Source organism: Mustela erminea, chromosome 4 (assembly GCF_009829155.1).
Source record: "Mustela erminea isolate mMusErm1 chromosome 4, mMusErm1.Pri, whole genome shotgun sequence".
NCBI lineage: Eukaryota > Metazoa > Chordata > Mammalia > Carnivora > Mustelidae > Mustela > Mustela erminea.
In genome coordinates this window covers 97,792,253-97,794,586 of record NC_045617.1, presented here as the reverse complement: position 1 = coordinate 97,794,586, position 2,334 = coordinate 97,792,253, and the positions used below count along the sequence as shown (strand labels likewise).

Below are 2,334 nucleotides of genomic sequence, written 5' to 3'. Positions count from 1 at the left end.
ACACATAGATCAGTGGAACAGAATTGTGAGAGCACAGAAATAAATCCACACACAGAAGGTAAATAAATTTGTGACATAGGAGTCAAGAGGCAGTAAAGGGCAGTCTCTTCAATAAAAATTGTTGGGAAAGCTGGATAGCCACATGCAAAAAAAAAAAAAAAAAAAAAAAAAAAAGAAAGAAAAAATAAAAGAAAGAAAGAAAGAAACTAAACCACTATCTAACACCATATACAAAACTAACTCAAAATGGATTAAAGCTTGATTGTGAAATCTAAGGTCATAAAACTCCTAGAAGAAAATAGAAGCAATAATCTTATTGATATACATCTTGGTGTCAAACTTTTGGATGAGACTTCAAAAGCAAAGGCAAAAATAGACAAATGAGGGCGGTAGCGTGGCCAAGTGGTCTAAGGCGCTGGATTTAGGCTCCAGTCATTTCAATGGCGTGGGTTCGAATCCCACTGCTGCCACACCCCGGATGGTCTCACTTTGGGCGCCTGGGTGGCTCAGTGGGTTAAGCCGCTGCCTTCGGCTCAGGTCATGATCTCAGGGTCCTGGGATCGAGCTCCGCATGGGGCTCTCTGATCAGCAGGGAGCCTGCTTCCCTCTCTCTCTCTCTCTCTCTGCCTGCCTCTCCATCTACTTGTGATTTCTCTCTGTAAAATAAATAAATAAAATCTTTAAAAAAAAAATAGACAAATGAAAATACATCAACTGAAAACCATTTGCATAGGAAAGGAAATCATTAACAAACTGAAAGGTAACAAGGGGTGCCTGGTTGGCTCAGTCAGTTAAGGGTCCAACTCTTTTTTTTTTTTTTTAAAGATTTTATTTGTTTATTTGTCAGAGAGAGAGAGAGTAAGCAGGCAAATGCAGGTAGAGTGTCAGGCAGTAGCAGAGAGAGAAGCAGGCTTCCCACTGAGCAAGGAGCCCAAAGCAGGACTCGATCCCAGGACCCTGGGATCATGACCTGACCCAAAGGCAGTGGCTTAACTGACTGAGCCACCTAGGTGTCCCAGGGTCCAACTCTCGATTGCAGCTCAGGTTGTGATCTCATGTTGGTAAGATCAAGCCCTGCATCAGCCTCTGTGCTGAGCATGAAGCCTACTTAAGATTCTCTCTCTCCCTCTCCCTCTGCCCCTGTTCCAACACTCATACTCTCTCTCTCAAAAAAAAAATTTTAAAAAATTTGTTTTTTAAATGAAAAGACAACCTACAGAATGGAAGAAAATATTTGTACACCTTTTATGTAACCAGGGATTAACAACCACAATATATAAAGAACTCAACTCAATCACAAAATGAAAACAAAGCAAACAAAAAGTTCAATTAAAAAAAGGGCAAAAAATCTAAATAGACATTTTCCCAAAGAAGACATACAGATGGCTGATAGGCACATGAAAAGGTGTCCAACACTGCTAATCATCAGGGAAAAGCAAACCCAACCACAATGTGATATCACCTCACATCTGTCAGAATGGCTATTATCAGAAGACAAGAAACAACAAGTGTTGGAGAGGATGTAGAGAAAAGGAAACTCTTGTACATTGTTGATGGGAATGTAAACTGGTTCAACCACTATGGAAAATAGTATGAAGACTCCTTAAAAAAATAAAAATAGAACTACCATATGATCCAGCTATTCCACTCCTGGGTATTTATCCTAAGAAAATGAAAACATTCATTTGAAAAGATACATACATCCCTAAGTTCACTACAGCATTATTTACAATAACCAATATATGGAAGCAACAAAATTTTCCTTGATAGATTAATGGGTAAAGAAGATGTTACACACACACACACACACACACACACACTCTCACTGGAATACTACCCATACATAAAAAAGAAAAAATCTTGCCATTTTTTGGATGGAAAGAAAAAAATCTTGCCATTCTGCTAAGTGAAATAACTCAAAGAAAGACAGATATCATATGATTTCATTTACATGTGGAATCCAAAAACAAAACAAATGAGTAAACAAAGTAAAATTGAGGGGAAAGGGGTTGGTGGTGGTTGAAACAGCTGAAGATGATTAATTATATGAAGAGAGATGGTAACTAGACTTATTGTGGTGACCACTTTGTAGTACATACAAAAATCAAATTATTACCTGAAACTAATATAATGTTATATGTCCATTTTATCTCAATGAAAAATGATTTACTTAAAAAGGAATTTAAATTAAAAGATATAATAAACCCCAGATAAGAGGCTTTTCTTATCTTTCTGACTCCTACAGAAAATTCTGTCATGTGTATACACTAATAAAATAAAAATATAGGTAAGTCATATTGAAGATATGTCAGATGAAGAGAAATCACTGCATGA

At 37.1% G+C, this 2,334-nt stretch overlaps 1 non-coding gene across 1 annotated transcript; it reads left to right on the top strand.

Annotated features, from left to right (window-relative positions):
* Nucleotides 1-388: 388 nt before the first annotated feature.
* TRNAL-UAG lies at nt 389-470 on the top strand. The gene has a single exon. It is a non-coding gene; the product is annotated as a tRNA-Leu (tRNA).
* Nucleotides 471-2,334: the final 1,864 nt, after the last annotated feature.